Here is a 24,529-nt window from a genome sequence, read left to right as displayed (position 1 = left end):
AAACAATCACAAAATACAATCAATTTTCTATCAAAACTTTTGTTACCTGTTCATGATCATAAGAAATGATCAGATGCGATGGCCAAGCAACAAAACTGTTGACCGCATGAACCACAAGAGTTGTCTCATCCCCAACTGAGACAGGTAGTTTCACACTCCCATCTAGACATTTATCAACAACCACGCGATAGTTACCAGGTGCTAAAATTTTCCCATGTACATTGCCTTTGGTAGCCACCACCCGTCTAAGAGCCACAACATCACCACCTTGCCCAACATATAATTTGCACTTAACATCTTTCTACAATGATGTTATAATTAGTATAAGTTAAATAATCATTTCGTAAACAATATAAGAGAATTTACCTTCAATGGCTCAGGATGAATAGAAGGTGAAGGTGTAGGTGTCTCATACAAAGTACTAGTGTTAATAGGTGCCTCAACTTCTAGAGTAGTGTCCATCAGTGCCTCAACTTCTGGAGCAGTGTCAACAAACATCTGACATTCTGAAACCTAAAAGTAGTAAATTTTATGTGAGACAACTATGGAAGCCAGCTTCCTGCTAGCCGGAAAAAAAAACATAAAGAGCAATAAGGAGAAAAAAGACAACAAAGAATTTAGCCACATAAACATACCAAGCATATTAGAGACATGATGGACTACTACAAGTTTTGTTTTTGTCAACAACATTTCCTTCAACACATTGATATTTGGAACTTCATCTTTATTTAAGCTCACAAATTTCAAAATAGCTCCAGTATTTTGAGCTACAAGTTGCCAACGAACAATGGAACTGTGATGTTCGGTAAATGTCAGCAGAATCTACAAAAAAAAGTTGGGAATAGTCAAAACTACTTGACTAGGAAAAGCAGGTAATGGGGTCAAATTACAGTTCATACTAGACAATTTATCAAACAATGTAGCAAAGAAGCCACAACTACTTAAAAACAATTTGTAATATTAATATTCTTCACAAAAAAAAAACATAATAAAGATCTCAGAGAGAGAGAGAGTACCATAAAACAATGTCAAATTGGTTGGATACAGAGAAACCTAAATGTCGAATGAGAACTGACAGTATTAAAATCATATTCTATACCTCTCTCCTAATGAACCATTTTTTTAGGGGAATATGGCCAAGCCCTGGTATGGTTCTTCGCTTTGCATCTCTGTTAGGACATTCTTAAGCAAGTGGAGGGTCTAGGAAAATTCAAGGGTGTTTATGAGAGTACGCAGAAGATATTATGAATATATTGAAGATCAGATCATTCTTTCTAGCAAAAAGAGGAAGATAATTTGGAATTATGGTAGATTGGTCATAATGTGGGCAGTTTGGTTTCAAAGAAATGATATGATCTTTCTCAAAAGGAAAACTAGCTAGATATATATGAGAAATGATAAAAATTTGAGTTGTTATTGGGCTCGAGTGTGTGAAAGAGTTTAATTTCTTTTCCTTTTCTGATATTTATGAGATAAAATGTTTTACTTTAGTTTATTATGGTTTTTGAGTCTTTCAGTTTTGTTGTTTATGTGTTTAAGCCTTTTATATTTTCAATTGCTTGAGTTTGATTTGGAGTATTTGAAATAAATATTTGGTTGTAATGATTTTTCACAATCATAATAAAGTTACTTTCATTTCTTATAATAAAAACAAATATATATAAATAAATGACTTAGAGAAGGCAAATATCATGATAACAATGAAATTTGCAGATAATGTTTTGTTCTGTATTCATGAATGTAATGCACATAGCAAAGCATGTGAAGTCACTTTCATAAAACTATCAGAAAAATTAGCATAAAAATAGAAGGGTATAGGGAAAGAAAAAAAAAGCACCTCATCTTCTTGTTTTAAATTTTGGAGGCCCCATGAATAAGCGACTAGATTGATGGCTTCTGTAGCATTTCTTGTAAATACAATCTCACTAGAATTTGATAAATTGATAAAAGATGCAATCTTCTTTCTGGCCAACTCATACTTGTCTGTTGCCCTTGCACTATTTTCATGAAAGCGAAAATGGAAGTCAATAGCATACATAAGTTTTTCTATAAATCATAACACATATCCATTTTTTTTTCTCCTTTCAATCAAGCAAAGTACAACTTTTGTGGCATAACTCACACACATAAAGTAATATCTCCCTCTATCACAACTTTGCAATATAGTCTATTACTGTTAGTTTTCATACCAATCAAGCATTAAGTACCTTAACGAATGGATTCCACGATGCACATTTGAATTGTAATCTTCGTAATAGTTTTGTAAGGCTTTCATGACAGCTATAGGCTTCTGGGAAGTTGCAGCATTATCTAAATAGACAAGTTTACAACCATTTACTTCATGCAAAGCCATAAATATATATATATATATATATAAATCAACAAGGCTTACATGTTATTAAAATAAATAAACAAGTAACTAATTTTGCACAGAAGAGGACTCCGAGAAAATCAATGGCAACTTTATGTAGTAGACTAGTAGTCCACCACAACTCAATATCCATTTCTAAAGCAATTGAATAAACCAGTACCCACAAACATACACAACTTCTCCAGCTAGTCTACTACATAAAATCAACTTCTAAAGCAATGCAACAACTCATCTACTTATACACATATAAAATCAACATTCAATGAGTTCTCCTACATGCTATCCAAAATGTACTCAAACCAAGCAGTCGAAATAGTAACTGTAAATTAACTCAACATACATGCTATGCTACGGGAACAACACTGTAAGCCCCAATCAATCCAATCAGTGACATGAACATCATTTTCCCCTGAGAAAGAAAAGAAGTTACCAATGAGTGAGAGGGAACGATTTAAATAGCATATACATACAAATATAAGCTGTTTTTATGCATACTTACGAATTCATCATCAGAGTTATGTTGTCTCCTTTCAAAAGTATCCTCCCTGAAGAACAAGGGAAAAAAAATCAGAGCTAAGTATATCAACAAGCACAAGAGAATGGGACGAGAAATTAAAGACACATACCCAGTGTCTTGCTGCTCTTCTTCTTGACATTGACTTCTTCAGCATCATCAAGAACGAAATTCATGCATTCATCAAAACCCTATAAAACCATAAATGAAAGCCATTAAGATCACGATTTAAGAGTTTGCGCAAAGGTACTACAGATATTTACAAGAGGTGTTAAAAAAGGCATGCGATATACATGAGCCAAATTATTCTTGAGTTGAGACCAACTGAGTTAGTCACTTATTTAGACATCTATAGGAGTCTGATCAGAAAAAGTAAGGTACATGATGTATGACTAGGGAAAAAAACATTTTAATTCTTGCTAGATGATCCACCTTGTCATGATTTCAAAAATAATTACTAGAGGAATATTACGCATATGTTGGTAAATAATGAAAATGCATTATTTCAATTTCAATATTAGTTACAGTCTTGCAGAATATGAAGCATAGGATGTCTTCAAAGAATAAAAAAAAAGAATAAAATACAGAATAATATAGGTAAATAACATACACATATATTTATATAAGATAAAGTATTTATTTATCAAAGAAATTAAAAAAAAAACCTGCTATGTCGTGAACCCACAAACCTCTCTGCCGTGAAATTCATAAAGCCAAATAACCAAAGGAAACTCTTAATATCAACATTAATAACCAAAGAAAGAAATAGACCATTCCAACTTCATAAATAAAATTAAAAAAAACAAATGTGCTGACATAATGATCTCTCTTAAGCACGGATGGATATAATGATCACGCATATCAACATTCAAGGAAAGGTGAGTAAGCTAAATTTACTATATAGTACAACAATCATATATATCATCAATCACCAATCTAAAAACATAGTGTAATTAAGTGATATTTTTATTTCACCCTTTTGAATCCCAAAAATAATACTTCATACTGAAATAATAACAGAAAGAAAGAAATGGTGGAGCACTATATATATGAAGAAAAATTTGTGGTTTCCATTCCCAATTATTCTAATAATAGTTGTTTCTTAATATCTAAGTAAACAAAAGAATGCATAACAAGCAAAATACTCAAGATAATTCATTTCTCATTACATCTCATTATGTGGTCTTCATCTAACACATTTATGGGGCAGCACTAAGCAAGAAAAGCATCAAAAATCTAAAAGTGCATCAAATAGTGCAGCACAACAAATTTTAATAAAAAAGCCAACATGATACATCAAATTGATATAAACTTGTAACAGTAGGCCAACATGTGTTTCATAGGCCCAAATGACGAAAGAAATTAGTATTACCCAAACAGGATAGGCCAACCACGGCAACAAGTGCTTGACCCATCCAAAGATTCCCATCTTCCATAGAATCAATGCCCATCCAACAAACATAGATGAAAATGCATAAGACAACATAGGTAAACTACAAATTAACACCCAAAAGCCAAACAAAGCAGGGAGTAATAAAAACAGAGTTAATGACACCCAGACCCAGTATCCATACATAGAGTTGCTTGCACAAAGAATAATTTACACATGATATTTATGTTTCCTTAACCTATAAGCTTTCAAAGCCATGCAGCATAAATTAAAAAAATCTTAGTATTGAAGGGTAATAAGTCAGGATACAAGCCTACGAAGAGAAAGCTCCTCAACATATAACTTGTGAAAAACAAGCATAACTTTTAAATACTACTCAGGCCCTTATACTACTCTAATATTGTAGGAGGCTAGCAGTTGTGGTTTTATCAATTAGCTTGTGTAAAATATGCATTATAACCGAATATATATTGGTTTTGTCAAGAATGAAAGAATGACAAGATAAAAAGAAAAAGACTTTAACTCAGAACTTCTATCAAACAGATTGTGACGACCCAAATTCACTAATAAGGCTTAAGGGCCTTGATTAGTGTGCCAGGAGGGCATTATTGGAATAATTGTGATTTAATGAATAATTATGTGTTTAATATTGTTTATATGATTATAATATGTGGTATACGATATGTGATAAATGGGAGAAGCACATTATTATGTGGACAGGTTCGTTGAGCACGACTCAAGACGATTCTAGGGTTAGATAACGGGAAAGTCATAATGGGGTTTAAGTTATGACTTTGGAGAAGTCAGGAATGTTATTAGATAGCAGATGGTGAATTGGGTTACCGGGACATGAAAATAAATATATGGAGATATATTTGAGGTTAGGATGTCTAGGCGGGAATAATGGGGGATTTTACCATTTTGGCCTCGGGGACGGTTCCGGCACCCCGAGCCTCGGGACTAGCTTAACACGTGAGTCAGTCTTAAGGAAGCCTTTAGAAGGAAAAACAAATACAAACCAACCTTAACTTAGCACTTAGGCTCTTTCTCTCTCTCTTGCTCACGTTCAAGGAAAACACCAAAAGAAAAATACAGTGAATCAAAGGGGAAACAAGCTGGGATTCCTGTGATTTGGGGTGAGGAATTGAAGGTCTAGCTCAGAGATTTATCAAGCTTTAGAACAGGGATTAAGGTGAGTATTTAACTCTGTTTTCTGTGGGTGAATTATGAATTTTTTCTGGGTTTAGTTGAGTGTTGAAACAAGTTTGGTTATGGTGTTTAAGGCAGAATTAAAGAGGGGATTTTGGAGACTTGGCTTGGCTACAGTTTGGTGAAGAGGTTCTACAACAGAGGTGAGTTTTAATTTCTGGTTTGGAGGTCTTACATTGAATTTGGTGGTTGGTTTGTGTGTGTTTTAGCATTTGGGTTGCAGAAATTGAAAGGAAGTGATTGAGTAGGTTAGGCTATGTTTTCTTGGGAGTTATGCTATTTAGATCATGCTAAGAGGTTAGGAATTAAGTGGTTAGGAGTTGGGGAGTTCTGGGATGGTTTAAGGTAAGGTTCTGAGCTCTTGAATGGTGGAAAAACTGGGTTCGAAGGGGAGGGCCGCGGCTTTGTTCTAGAGCGCTGCGGCCCTAGCATGCAAAGAAGGCAAGGAGGTTCGGCCAAGGGGGCGCGCTGCGGCGCCCAAGGCAAGGGCCGCGGCGCGTGTGTGGTTCAAAGTGGGGTTAGTTTCTGTTTTGAGGAAGGGCCGCGGCTAGGCTTTGGGGGCCGCAGCCCTTGGTTGGACACTTGGGATTTTGAGGGTTTTAAGCATGGAGAGTGGTCTTGGGTGCTCGGGTTTGGTTTCACCACCGTGCATGGTGGAATTATGAGTCCTGGGAGTTAGTTTTGTAAATTGGAAACCTATATTTGGATATTTATGAAACCTTATACTTTGATTGTGGTTAGGCGATAAAAGCTTGGGCTCGGGAACGAATCGTGCATGAGGGGCTTTGCTCGTAATTCGATAACCGTTCAGACTAAAGGTAAGAAAACTGCACCCGAATGTATAGTTGTAATGGGACTAAGTGCTCCCGAGAGAGTTACATTGTGTCAATGTTGGTATTATGCCAAGGGACACGTAAAAGCAGTCTAAGAGTACCGTACATGATTTTAGCGCACGGGGCGCGAAATGGCCACTGGGAGCCAGAAACAATAGGATAACAGAGGGAGCAGCCTGTGAGCGCTAGCCCTGGTTATCGTCTGTGCATTATGTATTATGAGCTGAGATGCTTAGTATGTGAAATACTTGACTGATGATATACTTGAGTTTATGAGATGCTATTTGTGTAATTGACTTGTCTGCTAGATGTTCATGCTCTGTTGTTGCTGTGTTTTCTTGCTGGGCCTTGGCTCGGTAAAGGCAAGAGCAAGCCGGACCAAGCCTGAGGTGGAGAGCCCCGAGGCGAAATGTACATAGCCAGCTGTTCGATCACCACGGTCGAGGAGTGTGTCAGGACAGGGATTACCTAACTGCTCGTTTTTGCCTTAGTATGGTTGGTCAATGTATTTAAACTTTGTAACTTTTGTAAACGACTTTTAAACTATCATTTTTGGGATCCCGTGTAAATATACAATGTTTAGTAGTGAAAATGTAACTTTTGAAACCAAAATGCTTTTAACCCTAGTTCCTCTACAGCTTCAGTAACACGATTTTATTTTAATGATTTGGTTAGCAACTCTGGCACTGTATAAACACACAGTGTAACGGTCTTGGCTATCTAGGGCGTTACACAGATGGTGTGCCAAGGAATTATAAATATGCACAAACCGAATTAAACATCTCATTTTAATAACATGCATATATGATCATGAATCAAGGCACATAAAATAAATATGATAATTCTTGTGAACAATCTAGCAAGTGGGAAACAATGAATAAAAAGCAATTTGCTCCATCAATGCTGACAAATTTAGTTATTTTCCAAAAGCCTAAATGGCCATTCTGTTTCATTTTCATGCAGTTCAATCAGAATCATATAATTTGTGGAAATCAAGCCAATAAAAAGAGAGAATAGGTACTCTAAAAATATTTCAACTGTGATACATTTCACAACTTAAAATAGAATAAACGCATATATGTGAGTGTTATACAATTCAATCAAGAAACTGAAAAGATAGAGCATTGTTCATCCAACATAGTAATAGTGCTCAGTCCAAGTAAAAAGAAAGAAATAACTAAAACAAAAACAGATAATGCATTTATAATATAAATTGAATTATGTAAAGATGGAAATGTGAATTCTAATTAATTTCAAGATCATCACATATAAAAAACATATAAGCTTTTAAAGCCATGTAACAGAAATTAAAAAAACCAACTTGTACGTGTGTGGTGGCTGAGATCGCCTGCTGTCGCCATCGCCGCCTGTCATTTCCTGCCGTCGCCGCCGTCGCCTCTCGGTTTCAAACCCAGCCGAGACCCTCTATTCTCTCTTCTCTTTTCTGTGCTGAAAGTGATGAATCCCTACCTATAAAAATCCCAATTCAAAAATGACAATAAATATTTATTAATTTTTACTTAAAAGTTTTTAGGGCTCACTTTGGGAGCCCTTAATATTTTTTTAGGACACTCAAATTGAGCCCTTAAAAGTCACCACTTTTAAATTTTCTATTCAATTTTTTTTAGGACTTACATATGTTTTTAGGACACTTATTGTGAGTCCTAAAATATGTTTTTTAAGGACTCTTAATGAGAGTCCTAAAAACTTTAGAGACATTTTTTAGGACTTACATTAATGTGCATGTCCTAAAAAGGTGACCCGTAAAGGGTATTTTGTAGTAGTGCTCCAGTCACACGAGCTGTTGTGGATGTCGAACAATAGCAGGGTTTCTGTCCTGGAGTCGAACGGAAACTGGGCTATTGTCTTGGGGTGCTGTCCGGGTTGTCGAACGGAGGTGGGGTTCGTCGTCATGGAGAAGGTTCTGCGCGTGCGGTTGTCGAACGGAGGTGGAGGGGGTCACGATTAACCTAGAAATAAGTCATTCTTTAAAAAAAAAATAAAGAAGAGAAAAAATTATATGTTTTAAAAAAAAATATAGTTTTTATTAGTTTTAAAAGAAAAAAATAAAATTAATACTTTAAATTTTTAATAAGTATGGTTGTGTTTAATTGGTAAAAAAAATTATATTGTTTGGTAACACTTAAAAAAATAGTTTTTTATTTGATTAATTAAAAATGTAATAATTAAACATAAAATGTGTTTGGTAACTTTATTTTTATTTGTTATTTTTTAAAATTTATTAAATTTTGAAAATAGAATTTTTTCACTTTAAAATTTTTTTAAAACTGTTTACAACTTTTTTTTTCTTCTATTATTTAAATCAACACCTTATATTATTAAACAAAAAATAAAAATAAAAGTTAACTTTTATTTTTATTTTTGTTTAACAATATGAAGTGAGGTGTTGATTTGAAGAAGAGAAGAAACAAAAAGTCGAAACGGTTTAAAAAAAAAAAAGTGAAAAAATTCTATTTTCAAAATTTAATGAATTTTAATTAAATTCTTTAAAAATAATAAATAAAAATAATGTTACCAAGCACTGTTTTATGTTTAATTGTCAAATTTTTAATTACCTAAATAAAAAACTATTTTTTTAAGTGTTACCAAACAACACCATCATTAATGAAATTTTAATAAAAGAAATCTTCTTTTATTAAATATATAATAAGTAATTCAATTAGCAATTAATATTACAAAAAAGTATTAAAAATTTAAACAATTATTTGAATAACTCATTTAAAAACAAAACTCATTCTTTAACTAGTAGTTATTATGTGTTGCAAATTATTAATTAATACTTTTTTATTAATATATTTACATAAAATATATTAAATTATATTAAAATAATACAAATTAAATTAGTAATTGATTAGAAAATTTGTATTGCATTAGACAACAGTTTAAGTAGAAATGTTGTCTCATGTTAAAAATAGGCATGTTACAACAGTTTCATTAGAACTGCCGTTACATGTGAGTTTTAATTTACATGGCACAACAGTTTGTGAGCGACTGTTGTGTCATGTATATTTTTAACATGACACGACAGTTCTACTACAAACGTCATCTCATGCATGTCATCTAAATACAATTTTGTAGTAGTGCATTTTCCTTAATATAAGAAAGTCCATTTTTAAATATATTAGTTTTCTATAATTATAAATTGGAGAAAATATGTCAAATGAGGAACAAAGAAAGTTTGCACTCTTCCAACATTGCCCATTCACACTACACGCCTCACTTCCTATTTCTTTTTTCTTTTTTAATACTTAAATAAAATGAAATAATGCATAGGAAAAACTATTGCATGCTTACCATGCACATGCACACACACAAGTGCTCAAGTGCATCTCTACTAACCATGCACCTTAGTGCACCAGACCAAAACTCAAGAAAGCTCTTAAAATAGAATAATTAAATAAAAAAATTAAATTCACATAATTTGTACCAAACAATTCAAACAATTAAACATAATTTCCTAACACTTAACAATCAAAAATAAAATAAATCACAAAATTAATTAAAAAAAAAATTGGTGTGCTACAAGAGCCTAATTTCTTGAGCTGGTGCCACGTATCACGAAAGGACATGCTTCTGCACATGTCAACCAATGGTCCCCTCCTTGTGTTCTTTCGTGGCAATTGCACCACACTCTTTAATAAGGAGGAGAGTTCATTATACCCACGAGCGGGGAAGGGCTACATCAGAAGCTTTCTTCAGTTGTGGGTCCAACCGTTTCTTTTGCATTTAACTTTCTCTCCAGTCATGTGAGTCTCAAACACCAATCCTAGAGATAGTGTTGTACACGCACGAGTGGGGACGTTTCTTTAGTTATTATGCATGAAGATTAAAAGGAAATACCAATTCAAGTTGGTTTTTCTACACTATAAAAATGAAAATATCAAAATAAAAAATTAAATTAATTAGTTTTTTATTATTATTAAAATTTCAAATTTAGATTTTTATTTTTCTGATTAATTTCGAATATTGTAGAACCATTATAAATAGAAGTGTTTTCTCTCTATTTTAGATACACTTTGCATATAGAAATTACTTGGCATTATTTTTGGAGTGAATTTTAGAGAAAATTATAGAGTTTTTGTTCTTCAATTATATTCTTCTTCATTCCTTTCTTTATTTTCCCTATGAATTCTTGTTCTTATTATGGAAATATGTCTAGCAAAATTTCTATTTAGGTTAAGGGTTATTTCAAAACCTTATAGATGAAATCTTGAATGCATTGATGAATTTTATTCATTCTGTTGCCTTACATTAAATTGCTTCTGTTTTTCTATTTGAATGTTATGATTCTTGTAAGATCTTATTTAGATGGCCACTAATTAGGGTTTGACATTGTTCTATTATCATTTTAGGGTTTTTATTCACCTAATAGTTTAGGACTCTAAGTAGAGTGATAAATTGCAATTAGGTATTGTGACAGATATTTTAAATGTGATGACGAATGAAACCTAGATTAAATGAATTCCATGATTAATGAATTTTTTGCCTCGATTAACTTGTTTCCATCGAATATAATTCTTTTCTTGTGTTAAATAGATCACATTTAATGAGTTTATTTATTAGTAAAAATGAGTAAGAGTGCTTATCTTTAATTAATTATTATAGTGAAACTGGGATAATTGACTGCTTAAGTGTTATCTACGAGGTTAATAGTTTAATTAGGAATAGAGAATATTATTTGTCATTGTTGATAGATTTATTGTTGAAGTTGGAGAAGAATTCTTAATTGTTTCATTAAATTGTATCATCAATTGTTCTTTAATTATTGCTTTATTTTATGTTATTGAATTTTGAAACAAAATATTATTTTAATTCTTGATAGCATTTTGAATAATAAATTGAGTCATAGTCCTCATGGGTTTGACATTTACTTGAAGCAATACGGAAGTAGCTAGTAGAATTAAGATATAATAAATAATTAAGTTTGGTATGGCATATGACACGCATCAACCCGTGCCCCCTAGCACTGTGGCCTGTATGTCCTACGTCTGCCCTAAGTGCACCATCACCTATATACACCCGCCCCAACCACATTTGTCTTGAGCCCTTAGTACCAATTGGCACTAACTTCAGCTCCAAGTTTGGTGCTCAATCAAATCCCTATATTTTTGCAAAATATCTTTTATTTAATTGATTTTTTTAATTATTTGAATTCGAAAAATAAATCATCTTATTTTATTTTTATTAGAAAAATAAAATATCTCTTAGATGGTTAAAATTTATAAATCTTAAGTTTAAATAATTATTTGAATTATTTAAATTCAATTAAATTTAAAATATAATAAAAATAGTTATTTAATTAAAAATTAGTTTTAATTACATAAATTAACTAGGAAATTAGTTTCTCATTAATTAATGAGCCTTACAAACACACCATAATAAAGGCAATAGTAAATATATGCCTTTTAGGATAACAAACTTTATTTAAAAAGTGTTTTACTAAAGTTTGATGAATGTAATGGGTAATTATTCAAAATCACTTTAGTTATAGAAACATACCCTTTTAAAATTGTATGGTTTTATAGTTAATTACATTCATACAGTTATAAATGAACTTGTAGTTAATTTAGAATAAATTAATTAGTTTAATAAACACATATATCTAAAATAGTGAGTGAGAGAAGGTTGGCATCTCATTGTGACCTATGATCTCCATTATTAGTACAACACCATGAAATATGATTAGGGCCTCGAGGCGGCTTTGTTTTCATCCCCCTAAGAAATGTTTCCGACTTCTTATGAAGATAGTAAGGAGTGATTTATTTTAGGTTTGACCAACCCTAAGGCGATACTCTCTAAGTTAAGTCATAAATTTGGAAATAATTGGTTACTCACAAATATACAATTAAGCTTTTGTAGTGGATAATTTTATCTTGAACAAACAAGCAATAATTTTTTTAAAGAGAAAGTATGAGTTATTTTGAGCTTTTAATAATAAAGATAAGAGTGTCTTATAAACTATCTTAAATTAACTTGACCAACCATAAGGCAACACTTTAATTGTCAGGTAGTTTTATCGTGTAAATGATAAGTTTATGTGTTTTAATTGTTGCATTCATGAATCATGTTTACTTTCCAAATTAATTGATATTTATTCTTTGAATATAATAAATCTTGTATCTTTTATTTTCAATAAAAAAAATGTTACCACCCAATATCTTTCCTATCACATGTCCAATCATGCATAAAAATATTGATGATCATATAAGAGGAGTAAAACTCACTCAAGAGGATGGATAAATTAAACTTTGGCTTTTTTGGCTAAAAATCTTAAACATATTTGTAATGAAAGATGACCTCCTCTTATGTCATCAATAGATAAAGGAAAGAGGAACATGAGAAATATGCTAATTGGATGAGATTAAATCACATGGAAATATATTATATTCTTAGTACCATTGAGGACAAGCTGAGGAAAAAGTACGAAGACATTAAATATGCACGTGACATATGGGATTCTGTATATGAAGATATACGGAAAAGACCACATTCATCAAAAGGTAAATATGATTTGCCTACACCTTAAGCTTGAATAGTGGATTATGAATTATCATTCTGAATCTTTGATTTAGAGACCACTAATCATGTTTCGTTCTTCTTTACAGATTCTTGAGCATTCAAGGGAACCTGTAGATGGATACCATTAGACAAGGATGGATATGGAGAGCACGTTTATTTCAGAAAAGTGTTGGGGATAGTCCGTTTAGTTTAGTTTTATTTTATCGAAGGAAAATTTTATTTTGTTTAGAACAATTTTTTTTAATTAATTTCTCTTTATTGCATGTAATGAAATTTAAATAATTTTTAGAAACAATATGATTACTCTTAATTTTATTTTAAATAGACATGCAATTATAAACATTCGGACTGTAGAAGCTTTTGTCAAATGAACGATCGCTAAATAACTCTGAGTTCATTAAAGTAGCTAAACCATAGGGTAATAAGAGTTAAAAAGTTTCTAAAGAGGATGGCACATATCTATGGCATCTAAGGCTAGGTCATATTAGTATAGACAACATTAAACACTTAACAAAAGATGGGCCATTAATAGAACTAATTGTTGGAACTCTTCCAGTTTGCGAATCTTGTCTAGAAGGAAAAATGACTAAACACCCTTTCTCATCAAAAGAAAATAGATCTGAAGAACCATTAGAGCTTGTACACATCGATGTGTGTGGTCCAATTAATGTACAAGCTAGAGGTGGTTATGAGTATTTCATCACTTTCATTGACGGCTACTCAATATATTGTCATACTTACCTAGTGCATAGGAAGTCTGAAACGTTTGGCAAGTTTAAAGACTTCAAAGCTGAGGCTGAGAAGCAGTTAGGTAAAAAATTTAAGACACTTCGATCAGATCGAGGAGGTGAATATTTGGATCTAGAATTCAACGATTTCATGCTAGAGCATGGTATTCTCTCCTAATTCACAGCACCTGGAATGCCACAACAAAATAGTATTTTAGAGAGAAGAAACAGGACCTTGTTGGACATGGTCAGGTCTATGTTGAGCTACTCATCTCTTTTATGATTGGTTAAATACATGGTGAAATTTGTTAGGCATGAGGAGGTGAGAGTTGACTTCTGGTATAAGCATTTATAAATCATTGTTTTGGGTCCAAAGTATTTCTTTGGATGTATGAAAGTACCCAAAATGTTTGGGAGCATTTGGTGATATTTTGAGACAAGCTTTGGAGCACCAAATCAGAGGCATCGGTGAGGCGTCACCTCAAAATGGCAGCACGTCGCTTGTTGGTAACTAGTTAACATGTGTGTAGCGAAATGCACGAGGTGGTAGGCCGAGGGATTTCAAAAAAAATTATTTAAACAATCTTTAAATAACTGCATCCATTAACATGCGTATATTGATCAATGACATAGTAACAGATAAAGAATTCTACCAGTTGTAGATTCCTCGCTATCTTCTTGTATCTCCTACGAATATCTAATCCTAAGCAGTCTCCAAAATACTCACACCAAGATCTTCCTAGATATATCTCTACACCTCACGACACGAGTGGGCACGTAGAGTAATCATGGGAATTCTTGTGATTCTCAAGATATTCTCAAAAGAGGAGATCTTCGAATTTTTCAAGTCTGCGATAATTTTCAGGGATAAGGAAAATAATATGAAATCTTTTTGTCTCTCTGTGAAAAAATAAAAGACTTTGAATTCTCTAGAACTATTTTCTACTTGATAGTTTTACAAAAGAATAATAAATTCAATATTTAGAATTCAAATTATAAAAAATAAATTAAATAAATAAAAATATTCAAGTCCCACAATTGGAAGTTGTTACACGCCAGTCACAGTGACTAGTGTGTAACACATGCTTTTTTAGGGCATGTGTCTTAATTAATTTTATTTATTAACATTTAATAATTATTTATTCAAATAATATGAAAAAAAAATCTAAAACTTGATAACTAATCTTATCAGATAAATATTTTAATTACTGAATAAATTTTAAACTAATTCAAACCAAATTTGAATTATCTTTTCACATTATTTAAATAAATAAAAGTAATTAATTATTCTAATTATTTACATATAGATTTCAAAAATTACAATTATAATTAAATAATTATTTTTGAAGATTCAATTAATTAATTAAATTAAAAAATTAATGTATTAATTAATTAATCAATTCATCTAAATTACATATTTCTCCTCAAGAACAAATTTCTTCCAAATATGACATTTCCCTGATTTTTCCCAGTTTCAACTCTTACCATGAACAATATTGATAGAGCCATCTCAGGGACCTATGGACCTTTAGTTTAAAGCGGCAATAAATTTAGATTATTAATTAAATCTCATTAATATAATAACTTTAATTTATTATTCTCAATATTATTCCACTAAAAATATGAGTCTGAAATCTTTTAATTATAGATATTTATTTACAGAGTACTTCTTATAGATAAAAGCATCTACCAATTTAATCATTACATACAATTCAATCCTCTATTAATAGTTCATAATTAAAGTAGGGATAAGATCATTGTGTTACTTCTTTCATTATTTCTTGTTTCCTTAAGTACCATTAACTTTACTATTGAAGGTTAATTCATAAACTGATTTATAAATTTGAGCTCAATAACCTTTCAGTTTTAAAAGTTAACCCTTAAGAAAACCATTATTCAATTTCTCTCGAAAAGGTATAGATTCCGTGTCTATATATTATGTCCCCAGCCATTCACATCAATGCGTCCTCAAAACAAAAGTTTTCAGCTTGATCATTTTGATAAACCATAAACAGGAGTTCATAATAAATTCGGGATTAAGATCAATTTGTATATGATCATCTTATGTACTTTACAATTATCTTCCATTAGAGTTTAGATTACTTGTGATTATTGCTTTGAGTTGTAATACAAAAGCAAGGTTATAAGCCTCTAACCCCAAACATTCAAAAATCTCTATCTCTAAACCTTTGTTTTGTATCAAAGTTTGTCTATCTCTAAGGTTTATCTACTAACCAAAGCTTGGAAGAAAGCTCATCAATGTCTGCGCTCAAGTTCATGTCTCAAGATCTAGTGAGAGTAGATGGATTCGATGGATCAAATTTTGTTCATTGGAAAGAGAAGATCAAGTTTCTTCTATAACATTGAAGGTGCACTACATTCTTGACAAAGTTTTGAAGAATTTGGAGCCTTCAAAGTATAATGATACTCAAGAAGTGATCAAATAAAGGAAGAAAATGGAAGAAGATGAACTCATTTGTAGAGGGCACATACTCAATGCTCTATCGGATCGTCTATATGATCTATACACAAACACTACATTGCAAAAGAGATTTGGAAAACTCTTGAGGAGAAGTACAAAACTAAAGAAGAATGAACCAAAAAATTCCTCATAACTCATTATATGGAGTTTAAATTGTTTGATGGTAAACCCTTACTCCCTCAGAACCCTTCAGTGTGGGAGGGATTATAGATAAGTTGCCTCAGTCATGGAGAAGCTATAGAAAGAAGATCCTCCATAAGAATGAAGAGATATCTTTGGAATAGATCTTGAAGCACCTAAGGATTGAAGAGGAGTATCGTTCTAGAGACAAGTGTATAGAAGAGTCTAATGTTGAGACACCCAAGGCTAAAAACATAGAGAAACCCTCTCAATCGAAAGGGAAGACTCACAAGAAGGCCCAATTGAAGAAGGATACATACATAGCCCTAAGAATCATGATGGGAAATTTAAGGGCGTGAGAGGCCCTTGCTTTGTCTATGGCAAGAGTGGCCACATGGCTAGGGAGTGCAAGTATTGAAATCCCCATAACCATGGATACAAGGTCAACATAACCGAAGAGGAGTTGGTTGCAACCTTGAGTGAGGTGAACGCCATCCAAGGGAATGTGCAAGGATGGTGGTATGATACATGTGCCACCATTCATGTAACTTATGATAGAGTGGTCTTCAAAACCTTTGAAGAATCAAGAGATGGTCATGAGATCCAAATGGGCAATGTACATAGATCCAAGTTGTTGGGCAAGGGGAATGTTGATCTTTACTTCATATACAGAAAGAATGTTTTATTGACCAATGTGTTGTATGTTCCAGATATGAGTAGGAATCTTGTGAGTGGGCAAGCTAATTGTATCCAAGGGGAACTATTTTATAGGGAAAGGGTATGTTTGTGATGGGATGATTGAATTGTATACCAGAGACAATTTTCTAGATAATAATGCAAGCTTTTCTTCATCTTACATGCTTGGCTTTGATTCTATTACTTTGTGGCATAATAGACTTACTCATATATGGTATAGTACAATTAAAAGAGTTATCAAATGTTGTTTAATTGTATGCAATGATGTTGAGCATGATAAGTGTGAGTTGTGTGCTAAATCTAAGATGGTAAAGAAACATTTTCCAAGTGTTGAAAGGAAAATTAACTTGTTAGATTTGATACATAGTAATTTATGTGAATTAAATGAAATAATTACTAGAGGTGGACATAGGTATTTTATTACATTTATTGATGATTGTTCTAGATTCATATATGTGTACTTGCTTAAGAATAAGGATGATGCCTTTAGCATGTTTAAATTCTATAAAGTCGAAGTTGAAAATCAATTGGAAAAGAAAATTTAAGAGATTAGAAGTGATAGGGGCTGTGACTACTTTTCCAATGAATTAAATGTGTTTTGTGAGATGCATTGTATAATACATGAATGTAAAGCCCCTTATACACCCCAACAAAATGGTAAGGTAGAAAGAAAGAATTAAACATATGTTGAAATGATAAAAAGGAGAATTTTTGTAATTTTGAACTGTTGAGGGTATACATGTAATTTTATATGCTATGTGCTTGAGAACACATTATTATGTGAATATATTGGCGTTATTCGGCATGACTCAATCATTTTGATTAAATTAGCATAAAAGTTACAACGGGGATAAATACCTAGTGTGGGGTGAGCCTAGGGGTATTTTGGTAATGTAACTTATTGGGAGGATAATTGGGATTAATTATTTAATTTGGAATTAGTGGTGAAATTTGAGGTTTAGTGAGAATTTAGGCAAAATGACCATATGCCCTTGGGTTTGGTTTTGAGGTTAAGTTGAGCTAGGGGCAAAATGGTCTTTTTGACCAATTAGACTAAATTAGGTTGACCAAAGCTGAGAGCTTTAGGGTCAATCATGTACAATACACTTACTCTCTCTCTTACATCTTACCTTGTTGAACAACTAAGTTTGGAGTTTGCACCTAAGTTTGAGGATTTGAGAAGAGCGATTGAAGGCCTAGGATGTGAAGAATTGCAGCTGAGTACTCCATTTTTGACCTAGGATTTCGAATTCATCACTGAGGTATGGTTCACTTTAGCGTGTTTCTTGTGTTCTTCACTGTTCCTGAGGAAGTTTTGGGACATGGCTTAAATTTTGAATTTCTTGGGGTCTAGGTTGTTAGATTAGATGTTCCAGTGTTAGGAATCTATTTATAATTGTCGGGAAGGTTTAATTATAGCTGAGAATGGTGATTAAATGTTAATTTTCAAATTTGGAGAAGAGTTTGAGCTTGAAAAACTCAAAGTAATGATTCTTAGCATTTCTAGGTCATAGAATATTCTGTTGATGTTGTTGTGTTCTTTGGCCCTTGGGTAACTTATATTTGGGTCAAAATATCTTTGAAATCTGGTTGGAAACTTGATTTGATGATTTTTGGAGATCTTAGGTCAGTTATGGGAATATTTTGGTTAGAGAAAATTGCAGAGAAATAAACCCAGAGGTGGCGCCCCTATGTCAGAGGTGGGCGCCCCGACGCTGATGCATAGGAGTCAGGGGGGCCTATATTTTTTCAGAGTGAAGCTGCGCCAGAGGGTGGCATCCCTGTGCTAGCACGACTTTAGAATTGGAATTGGAATTCTAGAGAGCTAGGTAATAATCCTGGAATATGTTTCAAGATTTAGTTCTTAATGAGGATACCATCTATGTTGTGACTAAGGTTCCACAAAGCTTAGGACACGGACGTACACAGGGTCGTTCCATCCTCTACACGAGATTCTAGGTATGGAAACTGGCATATGCACATAGAGCTGATTGGTTGCTATGCATACTAGCATTGAATTATCGGTGAATTATTGGTATAATCTATATTCGTCCATCGTGTTGAACGTGGGGTCGTTGGCAAGCGTGTGTAACGCAGGCTGTTCAGCAAAGCTATTTTTCCTTGGTAGTGTAGGTGATTTATATGATTGGAATGAATATACTTGTAAATTGTGAATCATGTTTATGACTTATATGATTTGAATGAATGTATTTATTGTATTTGAAGCATGTGATTATTGCTTATGAATAATTGGATTATTATTATGCCTTGTGGGGTTTTTGGGCAGGGCCTCGACTCACGGGTGATCTATAGTGCAGGTAAGGGCAAGCTAAAGGTGACCAGGAATGAGTTGGAGAGCTTTGGAGCTGCTCGTACATATTCGGCCAACTTGGCCACCCCCGCCGAATTATTTTAAGGGGCTTAGGTTACAAGTTTTGTTTTGTTGCTTAGGCCAGCTATTTTTGTAATGTTTAATGTAATTGTCTTTTGTTTATAAACTTTTGGGATCCCATGTATACATTCAAACCTTTTAATGAAAAGCTCAATGTCATTGATCACAATTTTTAGTACCTAAACCATCATTTAATTTTAATTACACTTTTGAGTTCAAATGACTTGCTTAACGAGTTAAACACTAATTTAAACACACGATATAATGGTCCATGATTAGTAGGGTGTTACAAGAGCGATGGCGCAATTAGAATACGCAAGTGCAATAGGGAGTCTAATGTATGCCACACATTGTGCAAGAGTAGATATTGTATTTGTGGTTAGTAAACTGAGTAGGTTTACTTGCAATTCAAGTATCAAACAATGGAAGGCCATATAAAGAGTTTTTGGACACCTCAAAAGGACCAAATAACTATATCTCCAATATTCAAAGTTTCCAAAGATACTTGAAGGATATTCTAACGCTAGTTGAATATCCGGTGTACGAGATAAACTCTCTACATCCAGTTAATTGTTCAACATTTGTAGGGGCGCGGTTTCCTGGGGATCCAAGAAACAAACGTGTATATATCACTCAACCATGGAGTCCAAGTTTGTAGCTCTAGCGGTAACTGGCAAAGTGGCCAAGCAGCTTAGAGATCTTATGATGGAGATACCTTTAATAGCGGTCGATGTATCGACAATCTTGATACATTGTTATAATCAAGACACATTGACTAGAGCTTACAATAAGATATACAATGGAAAGTCTACACATATAAGCCTAAGACATGACTTCATGAGACAATTGATAGATGAGGGAGTCATATTAATATCGTAAGTCAAATTGTGTGAGCACTTAGCTGATCCATTTACCAAACCTCTTGGGAGAGATTTGGATAGCTCTACAAATGGAGGGATGAGATAAAAACTCCTTGACAAATAGATTCCTTAATGATGGCAACCAAACTCAAAGCTCGCTTACATCGAGTTTAGAATTCCAAGGGTAAGAACCAGTTGTTGATAAGGGTATAGTTAACAATATTAATGAATTAGAGTCCCAATTATAATAGTTAATGTTGGTTGTCTTCGGACATGAGGGTTAAGCCATATGCTTTTAATGAAATTTAGTTGAGTGCAAAAAGCATCTATAAAGGTAGCATAGATGTTGTAAGAATTTCACCTATGTGAACCTAAAGGTGGTCCTGCCTATCAAGAGAGTAGGAATTTTCTCTCCAGATGGTTAATGAAAGGATAAGCACAAGGTCTGGAAAGATGATGAGCATGCAATGTGGGAACACATGAGTAATTAGGAAGAGGTGTGTGAAATACTACCAGTTTTATGACTAGGAATGCTTGGTACAATCTTTTAAGACTACTAAGCACTTCGGTAAAGCTTTGTAGTATTTTCACTAAGATATAGTTCAAATCGAAAGGAACTTTATTTTATGCACTAACCAAGTAAGGGAATGTTAGGATTGGTTAAACACATAGTAAAAATTGATCGTTCACAAAGAGGTGCAACAACCATTACGATTTTGCTAAAGTCAACATGAGCAGGTTGACTTTTGTTGTAGGCATTTAAAAAATGTTCTTTTTGCATTCAAACTGTTTCTTTTTAGTATGTAAGAGTACCTAAAAAGTTTGGAGGCATTTGAAGATATTTTGGATCGATGTACGAGTGACATTACAAAGGCGATTATGTTGCGTGGCTTGTTGAGAGGCGATGCATTGCACACCCTACAAAAGTTACTACAGATGATGCATTTTCTACATAAGGGTGACGCATCACTTGCCAGACAACACATCGCCTGCATGTAGGCAATGCATCACGTGGGCTGTTCGTATGGAGCTGTACAATTACATGTTTTGGCTCCTAAAATTATTTGAAAAGGATCCAATCTCATAGGTTATCTCTAATGACGGTTCTTACACTATTTAAGGATTTCATATGAGATTTTGGTGAATTGATCATTCTGCACTCTCTCTCTCTCTAAAAACCACTCTATCTAATTTATAAATATTACTAGTTTTCTCTCACATCTTCATTAAGAATGCTTGACTTGTTTGAAGAGAAAAGCTTGTTATTCCCATTCTCATTCCACCATTGTAGTAGCTTCAATCAATCTTTTATGGGAAGCTAGAAATAGAGATTTTAGGACAACAATTCTAATCGTGCCAAGCCTTTGCCATCTCCATAATTTCTCACATAAAATGACTGATGATTTTATGTAACTAGGTTTTTTTATCAGGAATGTCATTTCTTCCTCTTACTCTTGTTTGTGCTTTATTTGTCATTGTGTCTATAGTGATATTGTGATTAATTCTCATAAATTACAATAAACATTTGTGTAACAAAGCCATAATACCAACAGTTGTTACCAAAAAGTTAAGGCATCCAATAGCATTAATTTTCATTTTAGTTTTAGCTATTGTTGAAACTTCTGCGGAGGTTCCATAGGCTTCACTTCCATTTTCCCTTTTAGTTACAAAAGAATAAATTAAACCATAACAAATTAGGCTATAAAGTTGTAACCAATTTTAATTTTTTATCATTCATGGCTATAATACGTTTTTGTACATGTGTTGTAGTGCTTTTGTATGATATTTTTGAAAGAAATCGTTCTCATGCATTAAGCTGACATTCAAACTTAAAATTTTGGCTATTAGGTGTATCCAATTACACTATGGAGTACCTAGATTTTTTTCATAAACTCATATTTGCATATTTGAATTTGGAGATTTTGAAGTTACTGAATAAATTTGTGTATATAGTTTTACTTGTTGATTTTCATTGTTGTTGAGTGTCATTTCTGTTTTTTTTTTTTTTGCAAGTTTTTGATGTTTGGCCTTCAATTTCGAAAGAATTGACTACGGAAAAGAATTGTATTCTTGAGTTTTCTTGCTGGAAACAATGGCTTATGATTCTCTTACAGCTTGATTTAGTCGAAACGAATCATCTGAGGGTTGACTTCACTATCTACATATTTCTATGAAAAAAAAGACTTAGTTTCTTTTTCATTTGGACCAATGTAACAATTAGATAAACTTGTTGATTGTCTCAACTTTAATGTTCGATCAAATCTTTGGCATCAAAATTGAAGGTTAGGAGAGGAGTTGTAGGTCCAGGTAAGGTAAGAAAATGGTGTGGTTTATCGATTTTGGTTGAAAATTTCAAATATAAATTTAGAAAGTTTACTAAATTTTATTATGAGAATTTAGGAATGTTAATTGGCTAAAAGAACCATATTAGTTATTGCTTTTTAAAAGTTAACTTTATAAAGCATTGATATATAAGAAAGCCATATTTTTATAGAATAATTATTGAAATTCTATATATTTTTTAAAAAAAAATCCCTAATTTTAATTACATAATATATCTAATGTATTAGAACAAATTATGCTACAATATTCTTTGAAGATAATATATATACATATAAATAGATATACAACTTTTTAGTTTGAAAAATATAAATGACTGAAATAATTTTAATTAATAATAAAATTTTAAATAAACATAATTTTTTTGAGGTACTATGTATTTGAATTTTATTAATTATAGTTAATTAAAAAATTCCTTTTAATTTTTTTATGATTAAATATTGTTCTTTTAAAAAAAATATATATTAGATACATCATATAATTAAAATAAAGGAATTTCAATCATACTAAATTAAATTTGACAATAACTATATTTAAAGATATTCTAATACTAATTTACGTAAAAAAAAAAACAAAAAACAAAAACTCGTGAAGTTAATACTAATGTAGAGGAGTGCTCAAAATTAAATCTAAAATGGCACAAGTGATATAATCTAATCCAATCAATTAGAAAAAATCGATATCAAAATATAATTGAATCTTCATTGCATTATTTTATTATATTACTATATTAATACCAAAAACAAAACTTTATTACGATATCGTATACAAATTATAACTATTTATAGACTTTATTGTAGTAGTTTCCTTTTTATTTTTATTTTATATTTTATTAAAATAATAGTAATAACTAAAAACATGGGCAATAAGACTATCTCACTACTTTTTCTCTCAAATGGTAGTGGGAACATATTTGGTCTTCATATACCTTAATTCACACCATTAACCTGTTATGCCTAAAATTAGGCACTTCCACATGGTGGCCCGTGAAGAAATGATGTTTCAAGAAAAAATGTCAAGACACAAAAATCACCACTAGTTGTCGTGAGGAGTGGCCCTCGCCACTCTCTCAAACCTTAAGATAAGACAAGACTCGCCAGAGCTTGCCTACTTCTCCCATCGCGTGAAGAAAAATGAGCTCCACATGGCCACACTAACACCAATCGTAAGAAGAAAATGGCTCTAGCCAATCTCCCTAGTCAGACCCACAAGTAAGACTAACACACATCACAAGCACCACATAAGTCATCATCAACCATAGCTAGTCGCTCGAGGCACTCATCGGTCGCCAGTCATGGTCGCTGGTCTCCTTGGGCGCTTGCCGCTCTTCGATGGCCCTCACCACCCCAGCCTTCTTCCGCATCAAACTGCACTTTCAACCTTTAAATTAACAGGACACTTCGGATCACCATTTTTGGTGAGATAGAAACATGTCTCCAACCAAGTGTACTGAAATTTAGCTCGATCGAGAAAAAAAGTTTCCACTGTTAGCTCTTCCCATATTCGCGACAATAAATAGTGCAAATCTAATTGTAACAAGGGTGGAGCAACAAGTCAGTAAATGTTTATTTTCGTAGAGAGCACCTACTCTCCATTACTGTAACCGCCCCATGTACAAGATCAAACTAAGTGTGCTTGTTCTTGAAGGTTTAAAGGTCATAGATAATACTGACTAAAGTGGACGCAGGTCATCTTTTTTGGGCTGAACCACTATAGATCTTTGTCTCATTCATTTATTACTGCATTTATTTCTCTTTTCTTTGGCTCACTATTCATCAAAAAGTTTCGCTTTGAGATTTTACACACAAAATAACTCTTCATTTATTGCTCTGTGCAAGTTGACAAAAAAGAAAAAAAAAAAACGAGTCAACATTTTGGTGCTTTCATTTAGATTGTGAGTCTCAGGGGGTGATCTTCTCACCTACCACCCAAGATGACCCACCCCCTTGCTGGTCATGACACCTAGGCGTGGTCAAGTGAAAAAAAAATCCTCCTCAACCTCTGCAGGATGTTGTGGAGGACCATCATGAGAACCTGGATGAAGGCAATGGTGG

General features: G+C 32.9%; 1 long non-coding RNA gene across 1 annotated transcript; it reads right to left on the bottom strand.

Moving 5' to 3' along the window:
* Positions 1–2,590: 2,590 nt before the first annotated feature.
* On the bottom strand, positions 2,591–3,118 carry LOC133800860 (uncharacterized). The gene is made up of 3 exons (XR_009876642.1): positions 2,998–3,118; positions 2,871–2,916; positions 2,591–2,780 (listed from the first exon to the last, which is right to left on the bottom strand). It is a non-coding gene; the product is annotated as an uncharacterized LOC133800860 (long non-coding RNA).
* Positions 3,119–24,529: the final 21,411 nt, after the last annotated feature.

Source organism: Humulus lupulus, chromosome 9 (genome assembly GCF_963169125.1).
Source record: "Humulus lupulus chromosome 9, drHumLupu1.1, whole genome shotgun sequence".
Classification (NCBI taxonomy): domain Eukaryota; kingdom Viridiplantae; phylum Streptophyta; class Magnoliopsida; order Rosales; family Cannabaceae; genus Humulus; species Humulus lupulus.
Note: the sequence above shows the minus strand (reverse complement) of the source record. Positions and strands in the feature narration are given on the sequence as shown.